This window comes from Heterocephalus glaber, unplaced genomic scaffold, assembly GCF_053883595.1.
Source record: "Heterocephalus glaber isolate CG9 unplaced genomic scaffold, H.glaber_assembly_v1.0 deba00001733, whole genome shotgun sequence".
In the NCBI taxonomy this organism is placed as follows: domain Eukaryota; kingdom Metazoa; phylum Chordata; class Mammalia; order Rodentia; family Bathyergidae; genus Heterocephalus; species Heterocephalus glaber.
The window spans coordinates 11,611,382-11,633,369 of NW_028258444.1; the positions used below are offsets into that span (position 1 = coordinate 11,611,382).

At 39.6% G+C, this 21,988-nt stretch overlaps 2 pseudogenes; both read left to right on the top strand.

Annotated features, from left to right (window-relative positions):
- The first annotated feature begins 3,009 nt into the window (after nucleotides 1-3,009).
- Nucleotides 3,010-3,765, top strand: LOC101722155 (RNA-binding protein 7 pseudogene; annotated as a pseudogene).
- Nucleotides 3,766-5,832: 2,067 nt separating this feature from the next.
- LOC110345509 (ADP-ribosylation factor-like protein 2-binding protein pseudogene) lies at nucleotides 5,833-18,781 on the top strand (annotated as a pseudogene).
- The last annotated feature ends 3,207 nt before the right edge of the window (nucleotides 18,782-21,988 follow it).

Below are 21,988 nucleotides of genomic sequence, written 5' to 3' on the forward strand. Positions count from 1 at the left end.
TACCTCAATCTGATAAAAGCCATCTATGAAAAACCAACAGCCAATATCATACTCAATGGTCAAAAACTGAAGTCCTTCACACTAAAATCAGGAACAAGACAAGGATGTCCACTCTCACCACTCCTGTTCAATATAGTTTTGGAAACATTAGCCACGGCAATTAGACAAGAGAAAGAAATTAAAGGAATAAAGATAGGAAATGAAGAAGTCAAATTGTCATTATTTGCAGATGACATGATACTCTAAATAGAAGACCCCAAGAACTCCACCAAAAGTCTTCTAGATTTAATAACCAAATTCAGTAGAGTAGCTGGATACAAGGTCAACACACAAAAATCAATACCTTTCCTCTACATGAATAACAGACTCACTGAGAGAGAAAAGGGGCAAACAATTCCTTTCACAATAGCATCCAAAAAACTGAATACCTAGGAATCAACCTAACAGAAGAAATCAAAGACCTCTACATTGAGAACTACAGCACTCTGAAAAGAGAGATTGAAGATGATATCAGAAAATGGAAAGACATCCCCTGCTCCTGGGTAGGAAGGATCAACATAGTGAAAATGGCCATTCTTCCAAAATTGCTATATAGATTCAATGCAATCCCAACTGAAATCCCAGCAGCATACTTCATGGACCTTGAAAAAACAATCCAAAAACTCATTTGGAACAAGAAGAGACCCAGAATAGCAAAAGCAATTGTAGGTAATGGAGACATGGCAGGGGATATCACAACCCCCAACTTGAAACTATACTATAAAACTACTGTGATAAAAACCACATGGTACTGCCAAAGAAACAGACCTTAGGACCAGTGGAACAGATTAGAAGATGCAGAAACAACTCCAGACACACTCAGCCACCTCATCTTTGACAAAGGAGCCAAACACCCTCACTGGAGGAAATATAGCCTCTTTAATAAATGGTGCTCGAGAAATTGGGTTTCAACTTGCCAAAGACTAAAAGTAGACCTATATCTCTCACCATGCATGCAACTAAGATTGAAATGGATTAAAGATCTAAATATAAAAACAGAAACACTAAACCAAAACATTAAAAGAGAGTTTAGGAAGAACTCTGGAAAACATTGGTGTAGGAAAAGATTTTATGAACAAAACCTCAGTTGCCCATGAACTAGCACAAACAATCAACAAATGGGATCTCTTCTTACTAATAAGCTTCTGCACAGCAAGAGAAACCACCAGCAGTGTGAAGAGACAACCCACAATGTGAGAAAAGATTTTCACCATCTGTTCCTCAGACAAAGGTCTACTATCTCAAATCTATAAAGAACTTTAAAAAATTGGACCTCCCAAATTTAAAGACCCAATCCAAAAATGGGCATCTGAAATGAACAGACATTTCTCACACAAAGAAGTAGAAATAGCAAATAAACATTTGTAGAAATGTTCATCACTGGTCATTCAAGAGATCGAAATGAAAACAACGCTGAGATTTCACCTCACCCCAGAAAGAGTGGCTGCTATCAAGAAATCAACCAATAACAAATGCTGGCGGGGCTGTGGGGAAAGAGGAACCCTGCTCCACTGATGGTGGGAGTGTAGACTGGTGCAAGCACTGTGGAAATCAGTATGGAGATACCTGAAAGAACTAGGACTGGAAGTCCCATTTGACCCAGGTATTCCCCTGCTGGGGATCTTCCCCAAAGATTCAGAAGAATCATACCACAGTGATATATGGACACCCAGTTTGTGATAGCTAAAACTTGGAAGCAGCCCAAATGCCCATCAACAGGAGACTGGATAAAGAAAATGTGGTTTTTAAGAATAAAATGGAGTACTACTCAGCCATGAAAAATGAGAAATTAGAGACATTTATCAGTAAATGGATGCACATTGAGGTGATACTCTTAAGTGAAATAAATAGGACACACGCGTAAATGCCGAATAGTTTCTCTAGGGTGAGAAACTGAATGTGTAAACAAGGACTAAAAGGTGTAATGGTTAATGTGAAATAGGAAGAAAAGGGGCAAAGGGGAAGGGGAAGGGGAAGTGGGAGGGGTAGGGAAAAGGAAAGAAAGGATGGAATTAATATGAGAAAATGAAAAAATGGAAACAAAGTCTTTGTAAATAGGGAGGGATGGAGGGGTTGCAGGGAGGGCAGGGGAAGGGGGAAGAATAGAAATCGAGAGGGATTACGTAAAGGTTCAAATTTCCAGTGATGAATGTCATTATATTGTATACCTAAAATGCACCAATAAAATAAAATTGAAAAAAATGAATTTTGGAGTCACATTCAGACATGGCACCCTCCTCTGAGGCCTCTGCCCTCTTTGGTGGACTGCTTCACCTCTTCTTGCACATCTTATCCTCCAAAACCTGAGATCATTCTCAGACTCTCTAGAGCATGGAGATGATGGTTTACTCTCAGCTTCTGCTTTTCATTCTTGCCCCTAAACTCCATCAGCCCACTGCTAGCTTCTGCTTCCTTGACTCCTGTCCTTGTCTCCAGATTCTGGTTCTCTTTATGCCCTGTTGTTCAGCTTCATTGCACATATACCCATGTTTCCTTCAGTCTCTATTGCCCCTCTTCTTATTCTGCTTTTGGATTGCCCTCGATCTCCTCAAACCTGCAGTGATGTCATAGAATTCTGTCTAGAGAGAGTTGAAGAGTAGCCAGAGAGGAGTTAAGAAGGAAGATGGTTAAGTACCTAGGTTCTTGGGCTCTATCGGCTGGCTTCAAATCCAGATTGTGTGATTTTGGATAAGTTAGTGTCTTTGTGCCTCAGTCTCATCTCAAAAATAGTCTTTTTTTAATAGCATGTAAGTCACAGGGCTACTGTGTGGATTGAATAAATTCAAAGATGTAAAGTACTCAGATCAGGGCCTGTCACCTTATATTAATCACCTTTCTGTTTCTGTAACAAAATAGCTGAGACGATCAGCTTATAAAGAGAAAATGTTTATTTTGGCTCACAGTTTTGGAGGGTTCAGTTCATAATTAGCTGGTGCTGTTGCTTTTGAGCCTATGGTGAGGCAGCACAGCATGGTGGGAGTGCTGGGTGGAGGGAGCCCATTCACCTCATGGACAAGTATAAAAGCTAGAGGAAGGGGAGGGGCAGGATCCAGGGAGCTGCTTTTCAAGCTGTTCCACCAGGCTGGGCCAGTAATAAAGGTGAAAATTCCAAAAGATAAGGATGGCAAACTAAAGCAATTTGCATTTGTGAATTTTAAACATGAAGTATCCGTTCCTTATGCAATGAATCTGCTTAATGGAATCAAACTTTTTGGGAGGCCCATCAAAATTCAGTTTAGATCAGGAAGTAGTCATGCCTTACAGGATGTCAGTTTATCATAGCCCCAGCATCATGTTGGAAATTCAAGCCCTACCTCCACATCTAGCAGCAGATACAAAAGGACTGGAGATAACATGACATCATCATCACAGATAATTCAGAGATCATTCTCTTGTCCAGAAAATTATCAGACACAAGCATGGATGAACAGTGTTTTAAGACACATGTCATATGGTGGGAAATTTGGTTCTCCACATATGGATCAGTCAGGATTTTCACCATCAGTTCCAACACATAATCATACTTTTAACTAGTCTTCAAGCTCCCAGTGGCGCCAGAATACACCACCATCACAGAGTAAAATCAGACAGAATTCTCATCCCTACCTAGCAGATAGACATAGCTGAGAACAGCATTACACTGATCATGGGTCTGACCACCATTACAGAGGAAGCAGAGATTTCCTCTATGAAGACAGGAATCATGATGGCTGGAGCCATGATTAAGATAACAGAAGGGAAAGTAGTAGAGATGGAAAATGACGCTCATCTCGACCCTAGCCCTTGTTTTATAGGGCCATTTTATGCTCTTTAGACTAAATTGAGCTGAAAATATTTTGAAAAATTGTACAGAGAAGCTTTTCCAGTTGCCACATATGTTTTTAAAAAAATGTATAGCTGGGGATTTAGCTCAGTGGTTCCGCCGCCTGCCTCGCAAGCACAAGAACCGGAGTTCAATCCCCGGTACCCCAAAAAACCCAAAACCCAAAAACCAAGAAACAAATAGCTGCAGTTTAATGCAGAAATGAGAAGAATTGTGGTTCCAGTCTTATTTCATGAATAACCTTTCGCCTCAGGGCTATATGAAGAGGAAAGGGTTTTATGCAAAGGGAGCGCCACAGTTCCTAATCATCGAGATTAAATGGATTGTATACCAGACATGATTTTAAAAAATACAATGTCTAGATTTTGGAAAAAAAATTTACAGTAAAAAACGCATCTCTATAATGCCATAATGGCATTGTGTCTTTAACTGTAACAAATTTTAAAAATCTAAACATTCCCATACACTTTGATCAGACCTCATAGATGGTTGTATTATAAAGCAAATATTTTAATTTTTTGTGCTGCAAGAAATTCTGTGCTAAGTCAATCCAGTTTTGGTGTGTATAATAGGAAGTCCACACTGATGGCTATCAGCTAATCAGATGGCTATCTGTGTTTTGTTAATAAATTAGAAAGCACAATTTTTGAGTGGTTTGTTTAAGTTTCAGAAAGTTATTGGTTGTTAGAGGATAAATCATTTTGGTTAATTTATAGAATTTAAGTGTAAATTCTGTGAGATGCTCTTCGTAGCCTTACCCTGTACAAGTATAAATCTACATATGCTATTTCATTCTAAAATTTTAGAAAGTTTTTATTAAATCATGTTTGATGTATGACTGGTCACTCAGGAAGTTAAGGATCTGTAGGTGAAATATCTGTATGTGTATATTTTTACATGGAAAATTACAGTATTAATATAAATTTGCTTTTCCAGGAAGAGCAAAAATATCAATGCATACTCATAAAATAGTAAATTGTTTAACTGAAAGTATTCTTTTTGGGAAAAAAGATTCACGAGGTTTTTAAGTGCTGCCTCTAACACTCAAATTTCAGAGATTTTAACATTTTCCAAGTGGCCAAAACCTGTACCAAGGACACATTTTATTACAGAGATTATACAAGTTGATTTTTGTTTGAAGACTGGAAAGAATTTAATGTAACATTTTACTGCTTTAAAAATTTTAAAACCTTAAAACTTTTAATGTATCAAGATGCTATTTCCCTTTCATTACAAAATTGTTTATACAATTCATTCCTTGAAAAATTTGGATCCTTTTAAAATACTAATCTCAGCATTTGTACTGTTACTTTTTAATATATTAAAAACATAAAAAGGAAGAAACAAACAAACAAACTCTGGCTTATACCATTTTTACAAGAGGTCCTTAAATCCATATATGTCACACTTTGTCCTATATGTGAAAAAAGCCAATATAAATGGCACATATACATGAATTATTATTTTTCTTTTTAAAAATTATATGTATGTGATGCATCATAAATACATTCATCATGGTGAATGCATCTTGATCCTTTTGAATTATTATTTTTGAAATGGACCTAGAAGCATTTATGATTAACTATGCCAGAGTTCATGTAGAGGATTGGACCAAAAATACAGTAGCTTTTTATCAACCAGTAAAGCTACTTTCTAAGCCAGTGAATATTTGCTTTGACCCCTTAGTAGAGGGAAAGATTTGAAAAATCTTTTTTTTTGGTACCAGGAATCAAACTTGGGACCTTGCGCTTGCGAGGCAGGCAGCGGAACCACTGAGCTATATCCATGGCCCGAAAAATCTTTTTACATTAACACATTTCACGTAAATGAAAAGATTTAAAAACATTTCTGGGAACCAAAATGTTGATTTACTAAGTGAAGAAACTACGAGGTGACACCAATTGCCTGAGCATTTGTACAGTCTCTGTACATTGGTCACCATGTGTGGTTATTGAGAGGTAGCTGCCTACATGGCAAGGCACCGTGTAGCAAGTGAAGAGCGAAGAGCCCTGTGTACCGGTTATGCCTCCTCCCATCATCCTGACCATGGTCAGTGTCCATTCCTTCCTGTGCCTGTCCCCAGCCCCTGTATGCTTGCCTTATTCTGTCCCTTTTCCCCTTTGCCGGCTGCTCTCTTATTACACAACTTTCTTCCAATGTTTCGGAAAGACTGCTTTCTCCTATCCCTGGTTCTGGTCAATGTGTAAAATGCCCTCCATCTCCTTCCTTAATGCCTCCTCTGTCCTTGCTTCTCAACTCCAAAGTCACCATGACAGAGCCAGGCTAACCTGATACACTGATCCCAGCCCCTGTGCAAGCCAAGTCCTTCGGTTACATGTCTTCCACAATCAACACTGCTACCTTTCAAGCGCTTCTCTCAGAGTGTAACTTTGCTTTTGTGCCGGTGTTTGATCAGGTCGGATTTCCCCATAAAGGTGGAAGTTCCCTGAGATCAGGCACTGTGTCTCTTTTTGTGCATTATCATCTCCCCAGTGCCTGGCCCTTGATAAAAATTTGTTGTACAAATGAAGTAATCTCTTAAGACATCTTAAATTCACCTTCTCTGTGCTCCCATTTTCTGTTTTGACTTTAAAAACATTTATTTCTGCTTTTTTCTATGCCTGTAACCAGTTTCAGAACTCTTCAAGGGCAGAAACTGTATTGCATTTATCTTCCTATCACTAATGTATGTATCTATTTTTATCCACAATGTGAAAAGAAGGCCCACCTGCAAGTCTGTGACATAACCAGAAAACTATGTCCTATATGCAGCTCTTTCTAAAAATACTCCAGCACATGCTCTGGTGTAATCTGACTCAGATGCTTTGTGTAGTAGAATTTCAGGAATACGCTTGTCTTTAGACACTGGTTAAGACCCTGAATCAAGTTAGTCTTTAAAAGGTCCATTTAAACAACCACTAAGATAAGGAGAAGATATTGCCCTTGGGTTTAATGAGAAGCAAAGGCTCTTTAAGCCTCCTATAACCTGTGCTTTATAATCACCCCCTGCTCTTCTTAACCTTACGTGAAAGTGAAAGGATTGCAGGATAGGCAGCCCAGGAAGACCACCCAAGAATCACGCCACATTTGCCTTAATGTGTAAGCAGAAATGTGCACACTGTAGGTTCAACCTCCAGAATTCCTGCCAACTAACTCTGTGACCTTAGTGAAAGGCTGCATCTCTCTGAGCTTTATTTTCTTCACAATGGAACGGACAGAGGAATAGTATGGAGTCCGTAGGGCTGTAGGAAGTGTAGTCGAGGACTTGCAGAGGCACAGGATCTGCTGGAGGGTGCTCGTTTACAATCGCTGCTTCTTTTCCTTCCGTGGGAGGCAGGTGGGCAGGTGGAGTTGAGTGGGCCGAGCACAGTGAATGTCTTTGGTGAGGCAGCTCTTCCTCTCTTTCTCTGCAGCTGGAGCGATGGATGAGAGAGGCTTGAACAGGTCCTGGAGAACAGAGAGGGCTCCTCCCAGGACACAGTCTGTTTTGGGGCCGAGAGATGGGGTTGCAGCGATTGGGCTAGGAGCAGCTTCAAGGCTAAATGGTACTAATGTCTGCCATTTGAGGATACCAGTAAGTTTCTTCCAAAGGGATAAAATATTGAAGGAATGTGAGGAAGGAATATAGAACAGATATACTTAAGAATAGCTCAATACAAATTCTAGATAAAGCATTAAAAGCCTCAGAGCAGCTGCAGTTTCTGACAATATTTTTATTGTAGATTTTTTCCCCATTAAGTTTATTGGTACATTTTAGGTATAAAATACAGTTACATTCATCATTGGGATCTTGTACCATAACATGAGCATCTTGGTCCTTATTTTTTTCCCCTTCCCCTGCCCTCCCTTCACCCCCTCCACCCTTCCCTATTTGCAAAGACTTTGTTTCCATTCCTTTTCTCATATTTTTTCTTTTCTCTTCTTTCCTTTCCCTTACCTCTCCCACTTCCCCTGCTCCTTTAGACCTTTTCTTCCTATTATACAATATCAATGATACATTTTAAAAATTAGAATATCAAGATCTAGGAGACATTACCACAGATTTTACAGAATTTAAAAGGATATAGAAAGCATATTACAAAAATCTTTTTTGAAATAAATTTGACAACTTCTAAGAAGTACCTTGGAAGATAAATTAATGAAACTAACTCTGGAGGAAATATAAAATTTGAATAGCTCCTATTAAAGAAAGTATATTCCTAGCTTGAAAACCTACCTATATGACAACAGCAGGCTCATAAACATTTTAACTCATAAATTATATCAAATATTTAAAGCAGAAAAAAGAAGGGACACTTCTCCCCTCATTTTAGCAAATCAACATTGTGCTAATAATAAAAAAGGATAAAGATAATAGAAGAAAGTATGAACATAGATAGAAATTTGTTTAATAAAACAAACTATTAGAAGTCAGATGTGGCAGTATGTAGAAAGTGTTTTTGTTATAGGGATGGCAGTGTTGGTTCAGCATTGGAAGATCCACCCCCAAAAGTCATCATTTTAACAGAGGAAAGGCAAAAGCCATATGATCCTGTCACTAGTTGGAGAAAAAGTATTGGACTAAATTCTACAGCTGTTCATGGTCAAAGCTATCAGGAGACTAGAAGTAGAACGGAACCTTCTCAACAGATCAAAGACATGTACTTCATACTTCCAGCGAGAATGCCTTATATGAATGGAGAAGATACAATGCTTTCTCCCTAAGCTGGGGAATAAGGGCAGATATGCCTACTCTTCAACTGTCCATTAAACTTTGAAACATGGGCCTAAACCAAAATAGTCTGGCAATAAAAATAAACAAGTAGCATAGGATTGGCAAGGTAGAAGTAAAATCTTTATGTGTAGATGAAATGATCATCTACAGAGAAAATACTAAGAAATCTCTAGGAACCCCTAGAAATTGTATTTGAATTTAGCAGGATTAGAAAACACAAGGCATATATAAAAATTCAGGTCTATGTAAACTTGCTATAAATGAAGCACTGGCTATTGAAATTTAAAAGTTATGTAGGAGTACAAAGGACTTAGAAAACCAAAAAGAAAAAAAAAAAGCATTGGAAGACATTTAGTACCTAATTTTAAGACTTCCTTTAAAGCTATAGTAATCAAGGCAGTGTTGGTGTAAGGAAAGACATATAGATCATTGGAATAAAACAGAGAATCTAGAAAGAGAACCATATGTATATGGTCCACTGAGCTTTGAAAGATTATTTAACATTAACATTTTATAGACTATAAACTCAATTCAAGAGCAGAGGAAAAGATAGTGTTTTCAGCAAATGGCAATAGAACACCTGGTATCTGTATATAAAAAATTAACCTCAACCCTTCATTTCCATACATAAAAATAACTTGAAAGGATCTATGAACCTAAATGCAAAAGACTAAAACTATAAAACCTTAAGAAGAAATTATAAGGGAAAATGTTTATGAATTTAGGGTAGGCAAGAATTTCCTAGAATATAAAAAACATGATGTATAAAAGAAAAACATTTGATAAATGAGATTTCATCAAAATTTAGACCTTTAAATGACATTGTTTAGTCCTTAAACAGACCATATAATGCATATAACCTATGACCAGAATATATAAAGAACTCTTACAGCTCATTAATAGACAGCCCAATTAAAAGGTAGACACAAGAAGATGGTAAATAGCCAGTACAGCACAAGGAAAGGTGGGCAACACTAGAATCAGAAAAATACTAATCAGTACAATAACAAGATTGAATTATACACTCATTAGGGAGATGAGGTTAAAAGTTTTAAAGGAACAAATGTCTTCTTAGGTATGAACCAGTTAGAACACTGTAATACTTTTAATGTGAATGTAAAATGATAAAACCATTTTGGAAAATAATATAGAAATTTCTTGTATTACTGCTAAGAAGCAACAGTCCTGTTCTTAAGTTTTTACTTGAAAGGAATGAAAACACATATTCACAATAGATGTGTACATACAAGTTAAGTATCCCTTATCTGAAATTATTGGAGTGTTTCAGATTTTCATTTGAAATCCATTTGATCTGCAAAGAGGATAGCTACTCCTGCTTTTTTTTTTTTTTTTGGTTCCTGTAACATGGAGTATTGTTTTCCACCCTTTAACTTTCAGTCTATGAGTTTCTTTTTGAATTAAGTGTGTTTCTTGTATGCAGCATATTGTTGCATCTTGCTTCTTGACCCATTCTGCCAGTCTATTTCTTTTGATTGGTGAATTGAGACCATTAACATTGATGGTTATAACTCATACATATTGACTTATCATTGTCATGACCTTTTCTTTTTGTTGGATTCTCCCTTTGTGTTTAATTTCTTGTCCCACCCGATGGATTTATTCTGCTGGGCTTCCTGGGGTTGTGATCCTCGTTATCTTTTCCCAGGATATTGTCTAAAATTTTTTGGAGTGCTGGTTTGGTATTCATGAAGTTCCTAAGGTGGTCTTTGTCATGAGAGTATCTTATTTCTCCATCAATTTTGAAAGATAATTTTGCAGGGTACATCAATCTGGGCTGGAGGCTGTTTTCTTTTAGGACTTGAAATACATCACTCCAAGCTCTTCTTGCCTTGAGGGTTTGCATTGAGAAGTCTGCTGTGATTCTGATGGGCTTTCCCTTGTATGTGATTTGTTTCTTTTCTCTCACTGCTTGTAGAATTTTGTTCTTCTGCTGGTTTCTGGAATCTTAACAATTATATGCCTATGTGTAGATTTTTTTTTTTTTGAACAAGCCTAGTTGGAGTCCTATATGCCTCACTTATCTGTATGTCAAATTCTTTTCCCCTGCTTGGGAAGTTTTCTGCCATCACTTCTGTGAACAGTCTTTTTTATGTCATCTGCACTCTGTCCTGTTTCTTCATTGACTTCAATCAGTCTTATGTTATTCTTCTTTGCATCGTCTAGCAGCTGCTGGATTGATTTCTTGTGGTCCCTTACAATTTTAGAGCAATTTTTCTTTTCCTGGTCACTAATTGCAATCTTCTTTTCTATATCTGAAATTCTGTCCTCACAGTGGCTCATTCTGCTGCATAGACTTTCAATGGAGTTTTTAATCTCCTGGAAATCTGTTTGCATCTGTTTTATGGATTCCATTTGTTTCCTATGTTGGGATTCTATCATGTTCCTGAGCTCCTCTCTAGATTTATTAATCATGTCTTGCACTATGAGTACAATCTCTGCTGTTAGCTGAGTAATTATTTCTGATTTCATTTTTTTCAGATCCTCTTTTGTTGCCAGTTCAGCGAGTCCAGGTGGTTGAGTATCAGAGGGTTCCATCTCATTTCCCTTTGGGGTTGCTGTAGGTGATCTGGAAGTCTGGTTTTGAGACTTGTTTACATGTCTTCTCATTTCGACGGGGGTTGGGGGTGGGTGCTGCTGGTGCCTGCATGGCCCACCTCCTCAGGTGGCCCAGAGGTCTCCTCTTGTGTGCTGGGAACAGCTCATGTTCTGTGTGCTGGTGGGGGTGGTACGGTGGCCTGGAGGCCTCCTCTTGTGCGCCGGGAGCAGTTGACCTCCTGTGTGCTGGCCTTTATTGTAGATTTTAAGTGTGACATTTTCTTTGCATGATCTCTGTCTCTTTCTCTTTCTCCCTCTCTCTCTCTGTGTCTTGTACTCTCTCTCTTTGCATGATACTTCTCTTTCATGCTCATTTCTAATTCCAAAGAAATGTCCTCTTAGTTCCTTCTAGTCCATTCGCTAGACTTTTCTAGGGGGTTATTTCTATAACAAACTCTGGTCACATCTTTTTGTGTTTTTTGGTCTCTCTGGCCTCAACACCAAAAGCAGTAATTGTCATTTTCGTTAAGTTCTTAAGTTTTTGATAAATCATCTAAAACACCAAGTAGTGTAGAAAAGCAGCAAATCTTTCCCTTACTCTTTCCTTTCCCTGTTCTGCTCTTCAGAATAGCCTGTTAAATCAGCTCAGTGTTGAAGCTATTGCGACACTCTAGTACCTTAAATATAAGTACTGTATGGCTGGGGCTTTAGCTCAGTGGTGCTGCTGCCTGTCTTGCAAGTGGAAGGTCCTGAGTTTGATCCCCGGTACCAAAGACAAAACAAAAAAACCTACTGTATATCGTATCACATGTAGTAAGCTTGGAATATACCAAAAAGGAAAAATATATCTTTGATTTATCCCCCAAAAGTTCTATAGTTTATTCAATGATTACCATATTGTTGGCTGGACCCCAAATTATGTAATTATTCTTTTAATTTTGGGACACTGAAGTTATTTCCAATTCTTGTTACTATGAATAATATTGAATAAAACATTCAAAGTTTTAGCCTTCAAATTGGTTATGGAAATTGCAAAATCTGTCCAAACATTTTTATAGATCATGATACTAGTTACCAAGCTATTTTCAAAAATGATTTTGCAAATATATGGTGCTGCGAGGAATATATGAAAAGTAGCCATTTCTCCCCATTCTTACCATTCCTTTCTTTTTATTTTGGCTAAGTAATGTCTCATTTTGTTTTGAAATCGAGGCCTTTGTAGTTTTTGTTGTGCAGAAATTAATTGTCTAAGTATTATTCTTAGTAGGAAACTTTGTGAAAATAAAGTTTTAAATTACTTTTAAAGAGATTTCTTTCAAGTTTCAAAATACTGAAACCTGATTGCTTTCAAATTTTGCATCATCAAGTTACCAGATATGATGATTTCTAGTGTCACTTTCTCATACATTCTTTATTTCTATCCTAGTTCAGTTCCTGAAGCTCATTGCTTCAGAAGAGGTATAGTGAATCACTTGCCATCCTGTGTTGACCAAAAAAGTACCTATCTCTGCAATTTTCTTGTTCCAAAATCTGAGAAAAACTTGTGAGCTGCTTGTATGTGCAAGCACAAAGTGATTCATTTATTATTAGTGCCTTTAGGGTCTTTGATTGAACAGTGCCTATGGAAAAATGGAGAGAACCTTCATTTAAATATAAATGAAGACTTGATGCTTTTTTCTTTCTTCTTTGTTCACTGGAAAAGATTTATAGTATGGTAACAGAAATTCCAGACTGGCTCTCAGGCGTTTGCATCTACATGATGCCAACTTTTGTAAGGGTGTATATTTTACTCTCAAACCATTGTTTCATGCTATTTTTCACTAGGGCAAAGAAATGGATCGATCTCAGGAACCAGACAGTTGCATGGATGACTGGTCTAATTGATCCGCCTGTCTTAATGGATCACTGTGCAATAGGGTGGAAAAACTGGAAACTTGATGCAGGCATCATTTTGATCAGAGGCTGAAGTCAAATGGTGCAGTGCCCAAGTCCTAGCGTGTCTTCCAGCTCCATCCTGCACCCTGAGGAATAGCGGGAGTGCTGCTGATCTTGCCTGTCTTGCATATGACACACAGAATTGCTCTTCTTAGGGTATCAACATTTGACAGGTTTCAAGGGAATATTCAGTTTTCATGTTACATAAGTAAGAATTTTATTAATTTCTATATAACTTTTGAATAAGGAGAGTAAACAAGAATTTGTTGTAGATAAATATACTTCATAGCTTTTTTGTTGTTGTTGTTGGTACTGGGAATTAAACCCAAGGGTGTTCTACCACTGAGCTACATCTCCAGCCCTTTTTATTTTTATTTTTTTGGTACCAGGGCTCAAACTCGGGACCTTGTGCATGTGAGGCAGGTGCGGTGCCACTGACTTTGTAATTTTTATTTTGAGATAGTGTTTTGCTAAATTGCCCAACTTGCCTTGGCCTCCCAAGTAGCTAGGATTATAGGCATGCACCTCCACACATCGCTGTTATACTATTTGTCTCTGTTCAATCCTAGCTCCTTCTCAGCTTTTAAAAAAAATGTTTTTGGCTTTTTCAGACAGGACCTTGCTATATAGTTTAGGCTGACCTTGAACTCACCATGCAGACCAAGCTGGCCTCAGATTTGCTGTGATCCTTCCGCCTCAGGCTCTCTAGTGCTGAGATTACAGGTGTGGTCACCATGCCTGGGTTCTTTTCTACTTACATGTCCCCCCATCCTGCCCCAGGTCTTGTACCAACCCTAGCAAAGCATAAAAGTCCTTTCCCCACTAGTGAGAGGGGTTTGGGATACAACTTCTGTTCCTAAGTGCTGTTCCCCAAACAGTTATTTCATGCCCCTCTTCAAAGGCAGATAAATGAGCTGCTCTGAGGAACCAAATAGTTTCATGGTTGACAAGAAAAAATTGATTCATCTGCCCTAATGTCTCATTGTGTAACAGAGTGAAAACACCACCAACAACGGTGCAACCAACTTGACTTTCAAGCTCTGGGGCTGCTGTGTTTGGAGCTCAGCCAGATCTTTTTTGTTTGGTGACAAAGAATGATGTGGCAGCTTCCTTGAACCAACTCTCCTCTTGGGAGGAACTTGGGTTGGGGATATGGTGTTGAGACATAGAGAAGTATCAAACCTGCCTGTTAAAATCTTTATCATTAAAATCTTTGTCTTGTCTTTTGAGTTCTTTTCTTTCTTGTTTCTGTCCATCCTTAACACTTTCTCCACCCTCTGGACAGGCAGGATTAGTATGCTTCTTCCAACCACCCATGCCTCTAATCTGAATCCCCTATGTAGAGGAGCAGCCCAGCCCTACACCCTGCCCTAGTCCTGATAGCCAAGTCTCCTGCAAATGAATGACTTCCCCCACCACCTTGCTTTTGTATTAATCCAATTTTTGCATTGGAAGATTCATTAAGCCCTGAGGCTTCCTTTGCTCAGACTCCTTGAGGTGGGTGTGTATCCACAAGGACAACAGAGCTTTGTCACTTTTCCTCCTAGGGCCACATCTTTCCCACGATAATTCCTAGGCCTGCGGTTGCTGCTTTACTGGCTTTTCCTTTTGTGACTTTACCCAGGTTGGATAGGCAATGCTGTGCTGTGGTTAGGGCAGGTAGGGTGTGAGTAGGTATGATTTGAGTAGGGTGTGTGTGTAGGTACGATTACATGAGGAGTGATGTAATAAATGATGTGAAAAATTGCATTTGCAAGACAAAGCCAATAGAAACATTGATTATGTCATGACTTTTCTTCATAAGAACAAAATTTTCTAGCAACAGAAGCATAAATTTAGTTGTTGGTGATTCATTACTTAATAGGAAATATTCCATTTCAACATTTGTAAACAAGGTAAAAGTATAATTTATTCATCCATTAAGCCAGGACATATTATTTGAGCATCTTTTAGGAGTAAGATTTTGCACTAAATAATAGAGATGTAAAGATGAATAAAAGAGCTTCCACCCACAGAGATGTAACAGTCTAGGAGAAGACACATATAGAAGCAAATCATTTGAAAACAATGTGATGTCTCTATTAGCAGGACACGCCCAGAGGATGAAAGGGGTATGGAGAAGTGAATACTTGAATAAATGAATGATCCATCTATATCCTTTAGTGAATGGCAAGTAAGTAGTTCCACTGCTTCTTACTGGGTAAGGTGGTTTGAAAATATGCAAATATACGTTTCATATGCAAATTTCCTAAAACTCTTTTCCCATTAAGACATGGGGTTTGAGTCAGGCATGGTGATGTGTACTTACAATCTCAGCAGTCTGAGAAGCTGAGGCAGGAGGAGATTGCAAGTTTGAGCCCAGACTAGGAAACGCAATGAATTAGCAAGATTCTATCTCAAAATAAGAAATAGAAAAGGGCCGGGACTGTAGCTTATTGCAAAGGTCCCAGTTTCAATCCCCAGAAGCATAGGAAAGAAAAGAAAAGAAAAGGAAAGAAAAGAAAAGAAAAAGAAAGGAGTTCTTTTTCTAGACACTGCGCAGTAGTTCTGCCTGTTTCACCGCATAGAGAAACGCTCTGTGACTTCCAGAGCTAAGCACAAAGTTTGGTGCAGACACTGCCTTGCTTGTTGGAATACACGGCTGGAGTCCAGGCTGGAGGAAGTCCCCATGAGCCTGCGTAGAAAGATGCTTGGAGAGGCCTCAGAATCTATGAGGAAGGAGAGGCCTGGCCATCTTTCACTCCTCCAAGTCCTCTACCATGACCGTTCCAGCCCCCATCTGAGGGCAAATACTTGAGAGACACTGAGCCAGACTTTCTTGGGGAAGCCCTTCCCAGGCTCCAGACTTACAGAAACAGTAAGAGAATAAAATGTTTGTTTTTGTTGTAAGACACCAAATATGGGGTAGATTTGTTTCTTGTTGGTAGAAAAGTGGAACAGAAAGGTTTGCAGCTACAAAACAAAGCAAAACAAAAACAAAAACAAAACAAAGCAACAACAAAAAAACTACCGTAAGCCATGTACTATTGGCTTTGTGTCTGGGTAGCAGGTGATGCTAGATGAACCTTGATGAAATTAGCAGATGCCTAATGGACCTTGAGGAATGTGTTGTAAAAGTTTAAGGGAATATGAGAAAAACTTTACTGAAAACAAGAAGATACAGTGGACCTTTGAGTTAATACCGGCCTGATATACGAACAACTTGCGTTATGACTAGAATTTTAGTTTTAACTTATTACCAAAGTCTTGAGTTACAACCCAAATGCCACTTGTGCTTCCAGATGGTCTCAGATACAGATTTAACCCTTAAAGAGCTCTGGAAGGAACATTACAACATCCTTTCCTGTGTGGGGTTAGTTGAGAAATCCCAGGACAATGTCTAAGGACTCTGAGATCTGCCTGTACACAGAAGAGAGAGAGAGAGAGAGAGAGAGAGACTTTGAAGGCTGTGTAGAGGAGCCTGAGCCTTCAACTGACCAACTTGAGTTACAACCAGTCCTCAACGAATTGAGTTTGTAAGTCAAGGGTCCACAGTAGCAGGTGTTTATTAGGCAGTGACAGTAAGTTTAGCCAAATTGTCACCTGTAGTAATGTGGAGAAGAGAAAATACACCAAACGAATAGATGGATCTACCTGAGAAAATTTGCAGGCAGTGTGGTGAGAGGCTACCTGGTTTCTTTTAGATGTAGATGCTAAGTACAAATGTATTGATAAGCCCAAAATGCATATGTTCTGTTTTCTACAAAAACATGGAAGAAGGATTAGGATGCCAAGACTGTTTGAAAAATAAAACTGTTTCTTGTTTCACAATAGCAAAACTCTCAAATTAAGTAATAGTTTCAGGGCAAAATCAAATCCAGGGTTGTCCTGTAAGGTCTTTTGTCAGATGGCCAGTGGTGCCCTGTATATCCTTTCTAACAGACAAAAACTTTCTAAGAATCTGAAGGGATTAAACTATGGGAATTTTAAGGAATTTTAAGAATTTTAATAGTTTTGTTTAATGGAGTAGATTACACATTAATATACAAAAATCCCACAAGCTTTAAAGCTTGCACTGAAAAGGTCAGAAATAGAGCAAAATGAAGAGGTTTTTTTCATCACTGAACTAATGTGGACAGAAAGGAGGCTAAGAAACACCCTAAGCAGGCTACTTTTTGAAGAACAGTGAAAAAGTGACCGAGTGGGTTTTGTTGCTTTAAGATATCAACTATTGGATAGATCTGTTACCTATTAAAAAAGAAAAAGCATGGAGGCTGCACCCAAGAATCACAGAGTACAATATACAGTCTTTGGAAGGAGGACTGTCTTCTGCCAAAACCTGGCCCCATGAGCATGGCTGGATTTCAGAACTGTTATGTACCAGAGGCTGCAGTGTTTCTTGTTTTCCCCTTTTAGGAACAGGAGTGCCTGAAATGGTTAGCCCTCTGCCTGTTGTGTCATTGTATGGGGAATGGGACAGATAACTGTCATTCTACTTCATACATCTTCAGATTGGGAGGAACTGTACCCAAGAAACGTGTTATGGTTGGATCTAAAATGTCTCCCCAAATTCTCACGTGTGCGGAACACTTTGGTTCGGGGGAGCTCTAGCTGAGTGCTGTTAGGAGATGGGGCCTGGGTGGAGGTGGGACACTAGGGCATGACCTGGAAGAGAGTATCCTCCTTCTCCCTGGCTGCCATGGGAAGAACAGCTGTCTTCCACCCAGATCCTTCCACACAGCTGTTTATGTCTTGGACCATCCGACCATGAGTCAAAATAAACTTCTCCTCTTTTAAGTTGCAGGGGTTGGGTATTTTGTCCCAGCCAAGGGAAAGTGGCTCAGAAAAAATGCCATCCATGTTTAGGTTAGGTAGATGAACCTCAAGCCAGATATGTTAATGGAACAAAGCTATAGGAGCTGGGGAAGGGATTCAATTTTTTTGCACATAATAGGAATCTAAATAATTTGTGGACAGACAGTAATTTTCAAATATACCTGCAAACACGTCTCCTGTTGAAGTTGGGTTTAGAAGGTGCTAGGGCAGCCTGGCACAGGTTGGGGTGTGGGGAGCGGCTGCAGTCCAGGTGGTGCCAGCCAGCCTTGCACACAGGCCAGAGCCAGGAGTGTGGGGTGCAGCTTGGGCAGTGAGGCCAGGAGGTGAGTGGGGCTCCATGGTGCAGGGCCCATGCTGGACCTGGCCACGTGCTGACTCGCCTTCATAGGTGGATGCAATGCCCAGGATGCACACCCTTGGGAAGAGAGCTTTCTGCCTTTCTCCACATCTGATGCAGAATTTGATGCTGTGGTTGTATATCTGCACAACATTATCATGAAGAATTTCAGTCATCACAGAGAAATATCATGGGCAAGAGTTTGAAGACTTGGGAGACAAAGTCACTTACATGTCCATTTTAAAGGCATAGTTCTCTGGTAGAGAAGTATATTAGAGTGGATCTGGGGGTTCAGCAGGGCGGCTTTCACAATTGTATTACATCAACATGAGGATGAAGTGGTGGGTGATATATTCAGCATGCTGCTCACATTTATGAATTTTTCTGGCTTCTGAAGGAATGTTTCTGAACTACAGAGCAGAATTAGAAGGCCAAATACTGTACTGGAGCAACAGGGTGGTGACTTCGTTATGCAAATCAGCTTCTATGTCGGCTGCCCTGAATGATCTGCCACACTAAGCCCAACATCCTCCTTCCAGGCAATGAATGGAATCATTGTGGATGTCATCAACCCAATAGGCTCAAAGAGGCTTCAGCTCATGATCACAGAAGGGTGCATCTTAAGAAGTCTGACTCCGCTCAGCAGCCCTTCATTCGCAGTGAGTGTCCATGTTCAAACATGACATATGTGATTCTCCTGGGCCTGTTTCTCTGGAAACACTTTTTTGCATTCAGGAATACCTTTCCATGTAGGTGCTTCGAGGTCAGACTCTCCTGGAGCAAGTTCAGGTCACTCCTTTCCCCTGGGGCTCTTCTCCAGCCTCCACATTGGTGTGTGAACAGTGTGGAATATCTCATTGTCACTAACTCTCTGTGTCCTAGCAGGCTTTCCATTAATCTTTTTGTGCACTAATTACTCCTTTTTACAGTGGTCTGAGTTTCAGGTGTTTTTTTTTTTTTGCATCAATAGGGTTTTTATTTGGGAATATTTATTTAGAGAGTTCCTTGAGCCAGTTACCTGTTCTAAGATTTCTTAGTTTCCTATGATGGCAGTGTGTCTTGGCTGTAGGAATCAAATGAGAGAGAGATATCCTTTCCCTAGAAGCTATGGGTGAAAATCAACTCCCATCTTTACATTTGAAGTCCTTATAACACTATGTCTCCCGCTGGTCCCGATGTACGTCTCCTGCTGTAGTCCCACTATTTCTACAAGTGTCTTTTAAGCATTACTTAAAACATAATTTTATAGGTAATACTTTGACCAACCTAGTGGTTCTGATGTTGGAACTTACATGATTACTCACATAAAGCTGAAACATGCGGTGTGCTTTTTAACTGTTGGTGCTATGAAGGCAGAAATGCTTTCTCCATTGACGTGTGTGTTTCACTGGGAAACAGTGAGTGTATGCTGTGTGCTGGGAATAGACTAAGAGCTAACCTCTCGTGACAGTATGGAAAGTGTGTTTGTGTAAGATTGCTTAAAATCCTTTGTGCGTAAGCAAGGTTTTTTTGGGTTTTCTGTTGGGGTAAAAACTATGCAATTTCTGCTTCCTGTTAAAATCTCTCCTGCCAAGACAGTGCGCCACTGGCCTGCCTCAGCTTGAGCAGGGGGTAGTGGATAGCTCTACTCATCATCTGTTAGCTTTGATTTAGTACAATGTCTGGTGAATGATTACCAACCAGAAAACATATCTATTCTATCTCCAGAAACAAGAAGAAAAAGAGGAAGAGGAGAAACAAGTTCAGTTCCTAATGTATACTTTTGATTTTAGTTTTTATAGTAAAAATAAGAATCTGTACTGACTTTCCACTTGGCTATTCTGGTTTCAAAGGATGAGCTATGAACTATGTGTTTTTCTGTACTAATATGTTGCTTATTACTTTTATATCATATGAAAAGGTTGGATCTATGTCCTTTTTCTTAAATCCAGTGGGTTTTTCAAACTGTTCTGACCATAGAGTAGGGTGAAGGGATGCTGTGTGATTTACAATGCTAGATGTAAATGGCAATGCAACTTCTGTCTTGGTTGCTGGAACATTTGTAATGGAGGAAGCCCAGTTGGTTCACCTAGGGAGATCACATAAAGGAACCCTGATAGAATGTAGGGCAAGGAGGGAGAGAGGGAGGGAGGGAGGGAGGGAGGATGGGGAGGGACAGGGAGAGGGAGAGGGAGGGAGGGAGGGAGAGAGAGACAGAGGGAATGAATATGAATGCCAGGTCAACCCTCAGCTTCTGCTTCTGCAGACCTTCTGCTTTTCCTGATCCTTCTGCTTTTCCTGATCCCTCCACCATCTGATTGGTTGAGAAATCTCAGGCCAGACCTTTGGCAGAGCCCTTCCCAAATTCCTAACTCACAGGAACTGTGAGTGATGGTGTAATAATTGTTGCTTTAAGCCACTAACATTTGGGGTGATTTGTCATATGGTCACAGATAACTAGAACACTGAACATGTTAATTTGGACAGTATATAATCTGGAATGCTTCCTAGTTACTTTCTTAGTCACTGAGACACAATACTCAACACCTGCAATTTAAAGGAGAAGTTTATTACAGTGTCAGTTACCAATGGTTAGCAGGCTCCAAGACAGAAACAGCATGGTGGAAGGGTCTGATAGAGGGAAGCTGCTCACATTACGGCAGGCAGGACGCAGGTTGAGAAGCAAGGAGCCAAGAAGGGAGATACACTTTTCCAGGTCACAGCCCCAGTCACCCACCTCTTCTGATGAGGCCCCACTTCCTAACAGCAGGTCTGCTATACTGTGCCTATGACTCAATCGCCTTCTAAAAGCTCCACCTACAAGGGCATGAGGCCTTTGAGGAATATTCTCAATCTAAACCATAATAGCTTTTTCATTTACTGTTTGACTTATGCGAGATACCTTACAGGCCACTTGGTGAATAATTGAATCAATGAACATTCCACTGTAAAATAAGAAAACTAAGCCACAGAGAGATTAAATAACTTACCTAAAGTCATGAAGCAAGCAAAAGTCACACCTGGATTTGAAACATCACAAAGCTATTTATTAAAGTTCAGTTTAATGTATACTGTATCTTATTCATTCTGTATTTCATTCATTCAACAATATTCTGTTGTGGGTCAACTATATGCCAGGCACTGTGCTAGGCAATGGGACTGTAACACTAAGCAAGACAGTCATGGCTCCTGCCTGTGATGGTTCATCTTTATGGTTAACTTGATTGGCTTGAGAGACATCTCAGAGTTCAATAAATAAATAAAGCACATTTCTGGGTGTGCCTGTGTGGGTTGTGACTTGGGGGCTATACCTGGCTCCTTTTCTGGCTCTTTCTTTTCTCTCTGCTTCCTGGCTGCTATGACTGGCAACTTTCCTCTGCTAGATCCTTCTACCATGATGTTTCTGCCTTGGACTTAGCCAACCATAGACTGAAACTCTGAAAAACATGATCCAAAGGAAGCTTTTCCTCCTTTTCTCCTTGGTGTTGTGTCCCAGCATTGAAAGGCTGACTAGTACACTGCCCTAACCAAGGTAACATTTTAGCAGGAAACTGACATTAAACAAGAAGTAATTATACATTTTGAAATATATGGAGAAGAAATTTGAGAGTGCCATGATGGATTGCAAGGAGGGATGCTTACTTCAGGGAAGGTGTTTAGGAAGTTTTTCTCAAAGAAGGAGGTATCTGAGTGGAACCTGAGGTTGAGACGTAGTCAGCTGTGTGGGTGAGTCACTTAGCATCTGTTTCAAGAATTAGACAACAGGAAGAAAAGGTCCAAGGGGGTAAGG